Source organism: Sturnira hondurensis, unplaced genomic scaffold (assembly GCF_014824575.4).
Source record: "Sturnira hondurensis isolate 20B ecotype Veracruz unplaced genomic scaffold, ASM1482457v3 Scaffold0005252, whole genome shotgun sequence".
NCBI lineage: Eukaryota > Metazoa > Chordata > Mammalia > Chiroptera > Phyllostomidae > Sturnira > Sturnira hondurensis.
This window is the reverse complement of record NW_028077883.1, coordinates 4,502,110-4,517,057: the sequence shown is the minus strand read 5'-3', so window position 1 is coordinate 4,517,057 and position 14,948 is coordinate 4,502,110. Positions and strand designations below refer to the sequence as shown.

General features: G+C 40.5%; 1 protein-coding gene across 1 annotated transcript in view; it reads right to left on the bottom strand.

The window, feature by feature from the left end:
* COL28A1 (collagen type XXVIII alpha 1 chain) overlaps nucleotides 1–14,948 on the bottom strand; it is a 157,317-nt gene that overhangs the window by 41,322 nt on the left and 101,047 nt on the right. The gene's annotated exons all lie outside the window — the stretch shown is intronic.

Here is a 14,948-nt window from a genome sequence, read left to right as displayed (position 1 = left end):
TTATATTAGTTTCAGGTGTACAACATAGAGATTAGATGTTTTATAATTTACAAAGTGATCACCTCAGTACACCTACTCTTTAATTCCCATTGTAACCAACATTTACGGGTTGCTTACTACAAGCTAAACATGACAGCTAAAGCTACATGTTAGTTTTTACGCAACCTTATCAGGCAGGTTATATTATTACCTTCATTTGATAAACTAAGAAACAGGAATCTGGAGAGGTTAAGGATCTCGTGCAAGATTACACATCTCTAGATAGAGCTGAAGTTTGAATCCAGGTGGTCTGATACCAAAAGCTAAAGACTTAACCACTCTGCTACATTGTATATGAATAGTAATACCTAACATCTATGTGCCAATTTATAATGATCAAAATATCACTCATGCCTTTGATTCTCAGAGTAGCCTGATAAAACAGTTGGTGTTCTCACACAGGTATGTATTCTATGAGATGGGGACCCGCAAAGAGAGGGAAGTAAATCTAGAATGGGCAGGACTGAACTTGTCAATAAGACATAGCCTCAAGAACTAGCCAGAAGTTGAACATACAGAGTTCAAAGGGCTCGCCTGCAAATGTGAGCTTGCTTGATCTCTCAGAGCACTGACATTAGGAAGGTCAGAATTCGTCAGTGAGCTGAGACAGCAGGAGTTATTAGGCCAACTCCAATGCGAAGGAATAAAGGGATTTGGTCATTTTTTATATAATAGCCTCTTTTCCACCATTAGGTTGCCTGGACTTTGTGGTCAGTCAGTGACCAAATTTTACCCTGTGATTCTGGGGAAACTTCATATAGTAAATGCTCAATAAAAGTTATTTGTAAATGATTGAGGCAAAGAAGTTTGGGCTTGACCTGGCATTTGTCATGTAAATTTTCTAAATAAAACTGTAAAAAATGTAATACAGAACAAATATAATAATAACTAGTCTTTCAAAGCAGGCTTTTAAAGATATAAACACCTAAGTATAACTTTGTATGTTTCTCACTAATTTTCATTTGCTCTGTAATGCTTAAACTAAACCACATGTTGCCTCCAGGGGTAATCAGAACATTTCTCCATTTTTACCTTAGAATTTCTATGAGGGATGACATATATTTCTGGGATTTCCAAAATGTCTGCAAGTGTGTCAGTTTATGCCTACAGGTGAAGTTTGCAAGCAAACATCACCAGACTGCCTTGTGTGATGTTTAAACACGAACTTCTCAAAACTCACACTGTCTGTTAGCCTTTTCCTTTCTCTGTCCCACAATGCAGAAATTAGGAAGTTTCACCAGCCCTTCGGACTCAGGTCTTAGGTATGAAAATAACATTTCTAATAACAGAAAGGAGCTTAGCTATCTTCTCAAAATCTAATCTCAGCAAACTATTTTTTGAATTACTTCTTTTACATGGCTAAATAATTTTTATTTATTTATTTATCTTTAGAGGGGAAGGGAAGGAGAGAGGAAGGAAACATCAATGTATGGTTGCTTCTGATGCATCCCCTGCAGGGGACTGGACCCTGCCGGAAACTGGCCTGCAACCCAAGCATGTGCCCTGACTGGGAATCGAACCGCGATCGTGTGGTTCGCAGGCCCGCACTCAATCCACTGAGCTACACCAGCCAGGGCCATGGCTAAATAATTTATAACAATATTAGGGCCACTTGCTCCTATCACTATTATTCCTTTTTTATTGAATTTATTGGAGTGACATTGGTTAATAAGATTATATAGGTTACAGGTGTACAATACTATAATACATCATCTGTATATTGGATTGTGTGTTCATGCCTCCAACTCAAGTCTCCTTTCATCATCATACATTTTTTAAAGATTTTATTTATTTATCTTTAGAGGGGAAGGGAAGGAGAGAGGGAGAGAAATATCAATGTATGGTTGCCTCTTGTGAGTCCCCTGCTGGGAACTGGCCTGCAACCCAGGCATGTGGCCTGACTGGGAATCGAACCTTGATTGTGTGGTTTGCAGGTCCGTGCTCAATCCACTGAGCTATACCAGCCAGGGCATAAAGTTTTGATTTTAAAATAATTTCAGACTCACAGAAGTGTAGTAATACAAATATTTTTCATATTCCCTTCACCCAGATCCATCAGTTGTTAAGAATTTTCCTTGTTTATTTTACTCCCTGTGTGTAGGTGTGCATGTGCATGAGTGTGTACATGTGTGTGTGTGTGCACAGCACTTGTCTCTAATGGTCACCAATGACTTTCCTGTTGTCAAATCTAATGATCTCTTTCCAGCTCTCATCCCATCAGCAGCATTGAAAATAATAGATCATTCCCTCCCTCTTCAAACACTTTCTCACTTGGCTTCTAGAAGCCACTTCCTCTTGGTTCTCCACGTACTGGCTACTACTTCTTGTCTCCTTTGCTGTGCTGTCTTCATCATAACAACCTCCAAATATGACAGGGCCCGGGGCCCAGTCCTTGGATCTCTTTCTTCTCTCTCTACATTAACCCCACATGTTCTCATCCACTGCCAAAACTAAAACACTGTCTATACATTGTTAAATCAAATTTATACGTCCTGTATGGATCTCTCCTCTGAACTCTAGGTTCCTGTTCCCAAACTCCTATTTAATAGCTCCACTGGAGGTCTAGCTTTACACATCCAAATCTAAATTTCAGGTTGTATGAACTGGTTTCTTGCACACCTTCCCATCCTCGTTTTCCTATAGATTCCCTCATTTCAGAAAATGGCAACCCCATCCTTCCAGTTGTTTAGGCCCAAATTCTTAGTCATCTTAACTCCTTCGTCTTACACCCCACCTCCAATCCAGAATCCACAGTCCTTACCATTTCCACCATTACCACCCTGGGCTACACCATCACCATCTCTCATCCAACGTTGGCAATGTCTTCCTATCTCGGCTTTTTATTTGTCTTTATACCCCACAGTCTATCTGCTACATGCTGCCAGAACCATCCTTTGAAGACACGATTTATGCCAGGTTACTTCTCTGTGCAAAGCCTTCTCACCTCATGACTTGCTTCATTCCTTGAGTATGCCAGCCACAGGCTTATATCCCAAACCACTAATTAAGAATGCCAAAAGTTTTCCTACCCATGGTCTGAGCTTCTATCCACTTTTTAACATGCAGCATGGAAAGTCAAGAGCTAGGAATGCCAAGGGAAAAAGGACAAAGAACATGGCCAATAAGGAAGTATTTTTTAAAAGATTTTATTTACTTATCTTTAGAGAGGAAGGGAGGGACAGAAGGAGAGAAATATCAATGTATGGTTGCCTCCTGTGAGTCCCCTGCCAGGAACTGGCCTGCAACCCAGGCATGTGCCCTGACTGGGAATCGAACCGCGATCGTGTGGTTTGCAGGCCCGCACTCAATCCACTGAGCTACACCAGCCATGGCTAAGGAAGTATTTTTGACAAAGGAAGCAAAAGCAGGTGGTAAAGGGATTCTCCCAATGGGAGAGGTGTTTCCCTGAGTCTTTTGTTCCCTCAATTCCTCCTTTAGAATCTACCATCAGTACAAATGGTCTACACCAGCTGACTACTCAGTGCTGGTTCATGGCTTCATCAGCAAAGTACCAGGGTTAAACTCGAGGAGAGTTTGCATCTCCTTGCTAAGGCTGGTTGTAATGACATTGCCTTATGCACTAAGAAGTGGTAAATTATAAATATACATATTCTATAGCTCAGAAGGAATGGGATAATATTGGTGTGTGATATGTGGATTCAGTCTTACTAGTTCCCAGTTCCGTGAGATATACCATTCTGCATCCTGTACTTTCAACACAAAGACATTCCACTACTCAGGTGGCATATGAGAGACTGGATGTAGCAGATGTCACAGATCGGAAGCAAATTGCTTTAGAGAATAAGACTATGTAGACTTGTAGCTTTCACTCTGAGCGAAATAAATATCAAACCAAAATACAAAACAAAGCCATCTTGTCCTTTATAAGGTAAAGAGCCAACAGATCCAATCCACAGGTCCCTATTTTCTTCTCCTCCACTGTATGTTTTGATTTTTTTTTACTATGGATATAAGGGAATGCAAACAGAAACTCTATAGAATCTAATCTCCATGTACGGATGCTTTAGGTACCATAGTTACTTCTATCTCCAGCACTTAGCATTGCGTCCTGCACATGGTAGTTGCTAAGGAGTATTTGTTGAATGAATGCTCTGGAAGAGAGGTAAGAGAGTCAATATTGAGGAAAGCTATAGACAGGACTTATTCATTTTTTTACTGGATACTTAATAGATGCTACCCATGTGGTAGGTGCTCAGGAAACAAAAAATAAACACAAGACATCTGCTAATCTCACGTGTCTCACAGAATCTGCTGTTTAAATGAGAAAACAAGTGCTTATGATACAATGTGAAAAGATCTGTGGTGGGGTTATTATGCAGTGTGCCAGGAAAACGCAAAGGAAACACAGGGTAAGGAGATGGAAGGCTGCTGGAGGAAACCTACCTAATACAAGTCCTGACATAAGAGTAAAAATGAGCCTGTAAGAGTGTGAAGTGACAGGTGTTTCTTGAAGAAGAGGAACAGCATAGGCTAAGGCACCAGGTTCAGGAAATGCAGCTTTCACAGGAAACTGAAAGACTTCCAGCAGACTGCATCTTTGAGAGCGGGGGGGGGGGGGCGGGGGGAGGGGGTATCAGTGGGGAGTGTTGAGACAATATAAGAAGACTGGGTGTCCAGAGCAAAGGGAGTCTTGCCAATTTTTGAAGTTGATCTCTTTGGGTGTATTTAAAGACTCTTTAGATGTATTTTGTTGATATGAAAATATATAAAGGTTTTTAAAAATATAAACTAGGTCTTCTGAAATGTATTTATATCTACATCTTACTATGGAAGTTTTCCAATGGCCCATAGAAAGCAGACACCTCCTTTACTGGACTTTGGCAGGGAAGTTGGGTGATAACAAGTGGTACTTCCATCACATATATGTCCTAAACCACACACTTTCACACGTAATGTCTAAACATATAATTATCACAGACCGAGGAGAGAGAAAAAGAGGGAGAAGGGAGGAAGGCAAAGGAGAAGGGTAAATTCCACCTTTGTTTTCTCCAAATGCATAATGAGAACTGTATCTAGGATTAGGATTTAGGATTTTTTACTTTTTGTGCCACAGTCCATGTATAAAGTACAGTTCTGTGTGGTTCAGTAGCTTAAACTTCAGTTGGCAGATCTGCGGTCGGACATATATCTGGCATCAATTTTGTCATAACATTTTCTATTACACATTCCTGTTTTCAGACACAGGGCACTAGATATAAATCCTTCCCTAGCAAGTTAAATATTTGTGAACTGATTATAAGGCTTAGATTTTCAAATGCTATTTGTAATTTCGTGAACTCCTGAACAGCCTCCTTAGTTCAGTCCTGGTCCTGCTACACTCTATTCTTAGCCCAGCAGCCAGAGTTATTCTTTCCAAAGGTGAGTCAGACCATACCACACTACTGGTCAAAACACAGAAATCAGCTTGACTCTGAGTCAAAGCCCAAGTCCTTACAGGTGCCTACAGGGCTATACCTGCACTGGCCCTCTTCCAGCCTCGTGTTGCTACTTCCCTGACCTCGTGTCCAGCCACCCAGGTCTCTTTGCTCTTCTTGGAACAGGCCAGGCATCCTCCTGTTATCGAGTGGCTTTTGCATGAGTTCCTTTCTTGGCCTGGACTGTTCTTCCCTCGGAAATCCACAAGGGTCACTCCCACACCTTCTTCGGGTCTCTGCCCAAATGGTGCAGTGTCCTGAGGCCACCCCGCCGTATACTCTTGCTCTCCCTTTTTGGCCATAGCAGTTCCATCTTCTAACATATAACTTATTTGCTACATTTATTGCTAATAGAATGCAACTTCCATAAAGATACATCTTTGTCTCTTTTGCTCTTGATACATCCCAAGGACCTAGAACAGATCCTGGCATATTTATATAGGCTCCATAAATATACATTGAATGAATTGGTAATATAAAATTTTGTACAACTAGCTAGGACTGAATATTAGGGTCAGTATCCTTAATTGGGGGCAGACAGAAGATCTGACTTAAAAACTTGTTATGTAAATGCCCTGGCTAGTATGGCTTAGTTGGTTGGAGCATCATCCCATAAACTGAAAGGTTATAGGTGGTTCGATTCCAGTCAGGGCACATACCTAGGTTTCGGGTTTGATCCCTGCTAGGTGCACATATGGGAAGCAGCCAACTGATATTTCTCTCTCTCAAATCAATGTGTTTCTCTTTCTCTCTCTCTCTCCTCCCCCCACCTCTGTTTCTCCAAAAAGCAGTGGTAAAAAAATGTCCTCAGGTGAGAATTTTAAAAAAAAAACACTTGTTTATAAACTTATTTTCCTTACAGGCACAACAGAAACAGATCCTGTATTGAAGGACATACTAGCATTACTCATCACAACCCTGGCAAAGTTCTGAGTGCACTATTTTTTAAGTATGTGCGCAGCAAAAACTGCACAGCCAGTATGCTCGCTGTGTGCAATCACCACAGAAAGGTAATTAAAGAAGAAAGGACAGATTGAGGTCCAGGGAAGATTTATTTCTTTCTAAAACTGGCATAGCAATCACAGTGGGAGCTATTGACTCATCAGATTTCATTTTAAAACCAACAGAAGCCAGCTGGAGAACTTTCAGAAGACTAGTATTCTAATAAATTAAAAATCTGTTTTCAACTTTGAAATTTAAGAGCTACTCTTTAAAGGCATCATGGCATACACCCCAAAAACAAAGTCTTAAAAAAACTTATTTCTTTATACCAATGAAAAGGAATTGATAATGTGTTAGTACAACACTTTAAATGTCATGTCTACAATACGAACTCACAAGAAAACCTGTCCCTTTCCAAGACTTACACTTCCTGGTGAAAACTACAAAGTTGTGAAGATCTAACAGCTGGATAGCACTGGGTCTGTGATTCATTTCTAACTTAACTGTTAACAGGCCCGTGGAACATGGCATGATGCGGCATAGGGACGGGCTGGTCTGATGACAGGCATTGATGGACCATGCTTTCTTCCCCGTAGCTTTTTTTTCAATTACAGTTGACAGTCAATATTCTATTAGTTTCAGGTGTACAGCACAGAGGTTAGACATTTGTATAACTTAGGCAGTGATATCCCTGGTAAGTGTGGTCCCCACATAGCACCGGAGATAATTATCACAGTATTTCTGACTCTGTTTCCTGTGCTGTACTTTGCATCCCTGTGACTATTTTAATCTATTAATGAGTCTTTAGAAGTAAGACCTAGATCAGCTCAATCAAGAATTTTTGTTTATATGTTCTGATTATCACTGGGCAGAATCCACTAAGTATATAAAAGAATCACCAGATAAAATACCCTGTGGTTTATTTGTATCAAAGAAGTACATTTACTTTTATAATATTCACTATGATCTCATTGTATTGTGGTAACTGATCACAAATAGACACTCGCAAGAAAGCCAAATCCAGTACTTCCAAGATTTGTTATTAGATCAAAGTATACCAAATTGTAAGTAAGGGATTGATATGTCCTCTATTAAATGCTAGGATTTAGAAAAAAGTTATCATTTCCCAAGTTTAGAGTTCTCCTAATGATGGAATTTAATCATGGTTTATTGAATTAAAATATATACAAATGAAGCACATTGCAGGTCAACAGGTGAAACTTTACCATTACTCACCAACCTCCACAGCTTCATTCCATTGCTCATTACTTTGTTCATTTACTAAATTGATATTTGTTAAGTGCCTACGATACATCACTCTGCTAAATGCTAGGAAATTAGAGATGGATAAGAGAAACAAAGCCACTTCTCTCAAGGAGATGTTTTTTTAAACCAGGAGAAGGCAGACAATATACAAATAAGGAAACAAATATTTTCATATGGTGATATTGTTATGAAAACAATAAAACAGGGTAATACCATGGAATGATTGAGAATGGGGTAGAGATGGAATGGTGAGGTTAGGAATGATTTCTCTAAGGAGATAACATCTGAGCTAAGATCTATAAAGAGAAGGAGCCAGCCACGTGAAATGCTAAAGTAGGAGAAAGAGTAGTGCAAAGTCCCTACAGAAGGAATGACCTTCGTTTCTGAAAAACAGGAAGAAACCCTTGTGCCCTGATGGTATTGTGTGAGATAAAGGGAGATGCAGGGTCAGGTCTCAGAGGTGGGCAGCATCCAGGTCATAGACAGCCCTTTGAGCTTTTCTTACCCTGTTTTTTTTCTTTAATTTTTAAAAATATTAGAGGAAGATTGCTAGAGGGAGGGGTGTATAAGGGGACTAAATGACAATGGAAAATATGCATGGAAGAAAGGAAGGAAGAAAGGTTGATTGGTTACAGGGAGACTTTAGAGCTTTTTAAGCAAAGAAGGGATATGTTAAAGGGACTTATCTAAGAAAAAGAAGATAAAAACCTGTACACTAAAATGACAGCAAACTCACAATTATTAACAACCACACTTAAAAACAAACCAAGCAAACGACTAGAACAGGAACAGAACCACAGAAATGGAGATCACATGGAGGGTTAGCAACAGGGGAGTGGGAGGAGAAGAGAGGGGAAAGGTACAGAGAATAAGTAGCATAGATGGTAGAAAATAGACAGGGGGAGGGCAAGAATAGTATGGGAAATATAGAATCAAAAGAACTTATAAGTATGACACATGGACATGAACTAAAGGTGGAGAATGTGGGTGGAATGGGGGGGTGCAGGGTAGAGGGGAGTGAAGGGGGGGAATGGAACAACTGTAATAACATAATCAATAAAATATATTTAAAAAATAAAAAATAAAAAGGAGATATGGTCTGAATATTTTTTCTAAAGGAATATTCTACATGGAATAATTATGTGGATTTTAAAAACTCAAATATATCATTTAGAAAAAAAATATAATTGAAGCTAAAAATTTCATGGATACACTAAACAATAAATTCAATATAGCTGAAAAAAGATTTAGCAAACTGGAAAACAGACCTGAAACATCTTAGAGATAACGTGATTCAGAAAGACAAGATTGAAAATACAAAAGGACAGATACTTAGAAGGAAAAAATAAACAGGTTTAACTAGCAGGCCTGCGAACCACATGATCATGGTTCAATTCCCAGTCAGGACACATGCCTGGGTTGCAGGCCAGTTCCCAGCAGGGGACTCACGAGAGGCAACCACACATTAATGTTTCTCTCCTTCTCTCCTTCCCTTTCCCTCTTAAGATAAATAAATAAAATCTTTAAAAAAAAAAAGGTTTAACTAATTGCAGTTCCAGGAAAACAGAGAGGGTGTGAAGTAGGGAAGATTAGAGCGATAGTTTTATATTACTTATTGATAAGATAAGGCAGAGAATTTCCCAGAAGCAATTTAAAAAAATACTTCATAGAAGTATTTTTCACAGAATTAGGAATTCTAACAAATCTTAAGCAGGATAAATAAAATAAAATCTATACCTAAATGCATCACAGTGAAAGTACATAACACCAAATAAAAAGAGAAAGCCTTAAAAACCACTGAGAAAACGACAAATTATCACCAAAGGAATAGCTAGACGGTCTAAATAACTTATCATGAGCAATAACAGAGGCCAAATGACAAGAAAATCTTCACATGTCCTGAGAGGAAAAGCTGTGTATCTAGAATTCCATACTTAAAAAATATCTTCTAAGAAGACATTAAGGAGAAATAAATATAGTTTCAGGCAAACCAAAATGAGGAGAGTTTACTCTGGTAGATCTTCACCAAAGAAAATTCTGAATAATCCAAGCCAGACAGAAGTAGTTCAAGTCTGAGGTGCAAGGCAGGTTAAAGAGAAGAAAAGTAGAAAATTTGTGGATAAATCTAAATCAGCATTAATGGTATTTAAAAATGTCTCAAAGGATTGAAACTTAATTAAAATAAGAATAATGATATTAGGGTAGGGGTAAATGGAATTAAAGTGTTCTGAGCTCTTATAGCAACAAGAAAGTTGATGTGGGCTATTTCATAAGGCAACTGCAAATATTTTTAAGAGTAATTATTGAAAAAAAAGGGAGAATAGTGTATAAATTCAAGACTACCAAAGTGGAAATGCAATAGTTAAAAATTAATCTTGAGAAGAGTAAGAAAGGATTTTTAAAGAAAGAATCAGCCCTGGCTGGTGTGGCTTAGTGGATTAGGTGCCAGTCTGCAAACCAAAGGATCACCAGTTGATTCTCAGTCAGAGCGCATGCCTGGGTTGTAGGCCAGGTTCCCAGTAGCAGGTATGTGAGAGGCAACCACACACTGATGTTTCTCTCCTCCTCTTTCTCCCTCCCCTCCTGCCTCTAAAAACAAACAAACAAATAAATAATAAGTAAATTTATTTTTAAAAATCAGAGAACAAGTAGGACAAATAGTCCCAAATTGAAAGGTAGACAAAATTTTCAAGTTTACTAATTACAATGAAAATAAATAAATGAAATTCTCCTTTAGTAAGGAGAATTTATAAAACAGGGTAATACCATGGAATGATTGAGAATGGGGTAGAGATGGAATGGTGAGGTTAGGAATGATTTCTCTAAGGAGATAACATCTGAGCTAAGATCTATAAAGAGAAGGAGCCAGCCACGTGAAATGCTAAAGTAGGAGAAAGAGTAGTGCAAAGTCCCTACAGAAGGAATGACCTTCGTTTCTGAAAAACAGGAAGAAACCCTTGTGCCCTGATGGTATTGTGTGAGATAAAGGGAGATGCAGGGTCAGGTCTCAGAGGTGGGCAGCATCCAGGTCATAGACAGCCCTTTGAGCTTTTCTTACCCTGTTTTTTTTCTTTAATTTTTAAAAATATTAGAGGAAGATTGCTAGAGGGAGGGGTGTATAAGGGGACTAAATGACAATGGAAAATATGCATGGAAGGAAGGAAGGAAGAAAGGAGAATACCTTTAGTAAGGAGAATTTAGTAAAGGAGAAACCATGGTAAACCTTGGGTGGGATTCAAGGTTTATCTACTTGGGAAAACATGATTTAGGGATTCGTTTTTCCTTTCAGGTTCCTGGCCATGGAAGGAACAAGTCACCGGCCACTGCCTCAGGCCTTGCTCATGGCACGTGGCCGATAAATGAACGCCACTACTGAGGGGTCTGGCCCCATCAAATAGATAGCCTAATGCTGCCATTCCAGTCCTCATTGGGGAAACTGATTATTAAAAAGGAAAATTTTAGTAAAGAGATTGAGAGAGGAAGATGACCTATCATATCCTCAGATTCAAATGCAAAGATTAAAAAAACACACCAAAAGAAATCCTGTTTCCTAAATGACCCAGGAGGCAATGAAAGTGTGAGCCAAGGTGTGAGTAATACCACTGGCCACCAAGCCCATCCCAGTTAATTAATGCACACTTTTCCTGACCTCTACAAGCTATCTAGAGAATACAGTGGGCTCAGCAGTTTTGGCTTTGGTTTGTAACCCATACCACTGCTTTTCATTTTGTTTAAACATAATGAAGTCTGTAAGTCGGTTAGCGGACTTTGATAACCAGGATTGATTTTTAGCTACAGCCCCCTCTGCCACAGGCATTTTTGACAGGGGTAATCCCACACCATCAAGCTGTTTGAGAGTATAAACTTCCCATATGGTTCCCTTCTATGTAGAGAAATCACTATGGGAATTCAAAAATTATAACACAGAAAAGGTATTAGAAATTAATTCAAAGATGGTATCTGGCATAAACACATGTACAGTCTTTGTTATGCTGTTAACTACAGTATTCCTTACTGTTTCAATTTAATTTCTAAGGTGCGTTCAGGTTCAATGCCGTGAACATACTATTACCATGGTTGGTTTTGTTTTGTTTTTGCTGCTGTTCGTTTATTTACAATCAGAAGGGGGAAGAAAACTTTAAATTAAAACACCCAAAAGTCATCGTATTAAAATGTATGTGTTTCTTGCTCCTCTTATAATATTAACATTATATGCATGGTTATACATTTAGAAAACTAGAAAAACTTCCTAATGTCAGTTTACCTCTTGATCTTTTGGCAGGTATTCACAACTTAGTGCATATTGAATGTACCCATGACCTTTTATAGATGGGACTCTCTTCCCCCTGAAGCCAGCTCCATTTCAATGAATATATCATTTCGATTTGGCCTTTAAGGGGGGTGATTTTCCAGGCTAGAATGGGTCCTCTCTATAAAAACCTTCTCAAGTAGGTTCTGGAACACTTTCAAAGAAATCGGATCCCAGGTAGACGCCCAGCAGAGGGCTGGCAGGCTCCGCGTGAGATTTCCACCACAGTATGCTGGCATTCTTTCAAGTTTTACTGTTTCTGGTTGAAGGGACACCAAAGGTAGCAAAAATGCCTGATGCAGTAAAAAGCACGTTTGGAGTTTACAGAACCAGAGTTACCCTGACACAGCTAAACAAACAAAAAATCTGCCTAAGAAATGATATTAACCTTAAACAATGAGCCAAGAATCTTTGAGCTTCTACCCTGAATTTCCCATCAGAGCACGTTGGTGGGAGAAGCCACTTTTGTTCTGGCTGCCCCCTCACTAAGCCCTGTAAGCTGGGCTGACACACCCACCAGCACATGCCTCCTGGTCTTCAATGCTACCAGCATCCCAAGAAATCCCCCAGGATTCCCACCCTCCCTTATTCTCCACGTGAGCCTCATTGCTGGCACGAAGAACCTCTTTAAATCCTGACATCAGGCTCTCCCTGCAGCTCCGCCCCCCTCCTCTGCTGCCACGTCCATCTCCCCCGAGCCTTAGAACTGCAGCTCTCTCCCAGGTTTCAGGGGTCCCTCATCCTCTGACCCGGAATTGTCATAGACAGAAATGAAGATGTCCTGGTCCCACTGAACCCCAAGCCTCGTCCAACTCTATCTGGTACTCAGCCTGTCTACTTAAAACACTTTCTAAATCACCCACTGGTGCTCCTGATGCTGCTTGAAATAAATAAGAAGATACCAAGGCTGTAAAGTTTTCTTTTCAAGATAGGATAAAAGAAACCACAGGGCTGAACTCAGTCTTTGTAAGCCCAGGTGACTGTGCCCCAAAATATTGGGAGTGATGAGGCACTTTGGAAGTTGTCATGGAGACCACTCTTGTGTCCTGTTCTCTTCTGGAACCACTGATACACTACAGAGGAACACATTATTTCATCTTATCTAGAAACGGGTTAAATTATCTGCAGCAGTAAATGGCAGCTGTTCACCAAACCTCTGCCCCCCTTCTTCCTGGGCACACAGCTGGGGCCCCTTTCCGCCAGACTACTTCGCACCAGTAACACGGGTCAGAGGTGATGTCTGTCACTTCTTGGCCAAGAAGTGAAAGACGCGAGTGTGCCTTTTCCACACTCTCTCTTGCTGTTTGCTGGGTGTAAGTGGAAAAGAAGCCCAGCAGCTGAAGGGACCATACATGGAAGATGAGGTTCTCTGAAACTCTATGTGGAAGAAAATTGACAACCAACCAGGAGCACTCACACGGCCTATTATGTGAATAAACACTGTTGTGTTGGGCTGTTATACATTTTGGGGTCTTTTGGGTCCTGAAGCCATACCTACACTAATTACTGCAACCAGTGTTTTATGTTTTAGAGCACTGAATCACTTGGATGTTGGCGTTCTGGACCCTCATCCTAGAAATATAAGAAATACCAGCTGAAAGGGACGAGAAGCAAGAAAGAGTACTAATGAGAGTAACTACATTTACGGCCTAAGTAGCCATGTGCCAAGCCTGTGTTAGACGCATTATACATACTGTTTCATATCATTGCGTTTATGCTTCACAGCAACCTTAGGAAATAGTACTGCCGCTGCCCCCATTACTCTGATGTGGAACCTGAGGCAGAAATGTTGTACTCAGGAAGCCATGATTCAAATCTGTTGACTCCACAGCCCAAGCTCTAGCGGAATACCCACCACTGTGTTCTAGGCAGTTTGTACAAGTTCATCTTCATAACTCCTTATAACTAGGCTTTATTATCCCCATTTCAAAGATGTGTAAGTTGAGGTTCAACAAAGGCAGATGATTTGTCCCAGCTTACACAACTGCAGAGATTCTGGCAAAGGTCTGACTGCCTCTAAAGTCCCCTTTCCATCACACCTTTGAAGTCAGAATGTAGAGACAAGAGAGGTCATTTAGACCGAGTTTCCCTTCATTTCCTCGGAGGTTGAGGCGGTAGCCCTGTGACCGAGGGACAACTGCACTCATCACTATGCGGCAGCTCTGGAAACGTTGGGACTTCTGCCAGATAGTGTCACCTGACTCCCCTAGCATGCCACTGAAGTTATTTTTTTCACACCGATAATAAACTGGCTAGGCTTGAAATACTAGTCAACCCGTCCTTTGCCACAGCCCACAGGGAGGGTTCCCTCAGCCAGGACTGGATCGGTTATGTTCAGGCCTAAATAAAGAATGGAAGCCAGTGGAAAGGCATTCTTTTCATGAATAAAGGGTTTGTGCATAGCAGGAGCGATAGTCCCAACCTGCAAATGTACATCAGAACCCTGAAGTTATGGAGGGCCACCAGGAGTTTTATTCTTATAAGGACCTCCTGATCCTCGGAGAAAAAATACCGTGGAAATGTGGGGCTTATCAGGACTCTGGAACTGAGTTAAAGATGGAGAGGGGGAAACTGGAACAATTCCTGAGTAAAAATGAAGATTTCTGTCTGTCCCCATACTGGGCTTTTTAACTGGAATGGCCCACCCTCTCAATATAACCCTTCGGGCCCTCGTAAGCACTGGCCCCTCCAGGGCTAATAAACATATTAAGGATTCTCTCAGGACCCAGCCCCGTCTCTCATCCATTCTGACTTCCCCTGGGATTACTGGCATATCCAGAGTCCACGTCTAGGGGAAAGGTCAGTGCTGGAGGCTCACAGCGGGTCAACATGATGGCATCATAGAACCTGCTAGCTGTGCTGTGAGCCCGAAACACCAAGGCCACTTAGAGACCAAAGAGCCAGAATCCCACATTCATCTATGCAATCAATAGACATCTGTGGTTGGGAAAAGCATG